The following is a 1,100-nucleotide window of genomic DNA, read 5'->3' as shown; positions in this document are numbered from 1 at the left end:
GGTCAAAAGACCAATTAGTGAAAAAAATATCAGAATTGAGCTGCCTGTCTAAACGCAGCCATGAATATCTCCATTGATATATCTTTGTTCTTGCAGTACATTGGCTGCAGTATGTTGGCTGCAGTATTTTGGCTGCAGTATATTTGCTGCAGGTTCTGCTGACAGTCCGATTTCTGGGCTCTGTTTAGCGTCGCTGAAAAACTGTAAATTATTTATTATTATTATTTTGAATTGGGATTGCCTCTGTGGATACAAAACACTTGTGGAACAGTGAAGTGGAAATTGTTGCATACCATTGTGCAGTATTGCATTCTTAAACCCAGATACGTCCCAAAACAGAATAGATTAGAATTTACTTCTATCATACAGTCATAGTTGGCTCTGAGTACGGAAGAAAAAAAAAATGTATGAAATGTATGCATTCACTACTGTAAGTCGCTCTGGATAAGAGTGTCTGCTAAATGACTAAAATGTAAATGTAAATGATTGGGTTATTACCCTGGGCTGTTTGCTGCTAGGCCAGACCACTCATCTCGCTCCAAACCCGGCGCCACACAGAGTTTGATCCCTACCCAGTCATCCCTGACAATCCCCTTCTTTCCTCACTAAATGAAAATCCTCTCTCTCTCTCGCAGTGGCGGTCAGTGACGTTTATGACGAGGGAGGACAATTTTTGTTCATGAGCATGGCCTTATTTCTATTACAGCATATTGGATGACTGTCGTTCATATTCCATTCACCCAGCTCAATGTAACATTGATAGGTTTAGGCTACTACATGATACTCTAATTGTCCCTATACCCATCATGAGGTTGCTACAACCTAGCCTATGAATGAAAGTTTACAACGTACACTACCGTTCAAAAGTTTGGGGTCACTTAGAAATGTCCTTGTTTTTGAAAGAAAATCTAATTTTTTGTCCATTAAAATAACATTAAATTGATCAGAAATACTGTGTAGACATTGTTCATATTGTAAATTACTACTGTAGCTGGAAACAACTGATTTTTAATGGAATATCTACATAGGCGTACGGAGGCCCATTATTAGCAACCATCACTCCTGTGTTCCAATGGCACGAAGTGTTAGCTAATCCAAGT

The sequence above is a fragment of the Salmo salar genome, chromosome ssa17, assembly GCF_905237065.1.
Source record: "Salmo salar chromosome ssa17, Ssal_v3.1, whole genome shotgun sequence".
Lineage (NCBI taxonomy): Eukaryota > Metazoa > Chordata > Actinopteri > Salmoniformes > Salmonidae > Salmo > Salmo salar.
Note: the sequence above shows the minus strand (reverse complement) of the source record.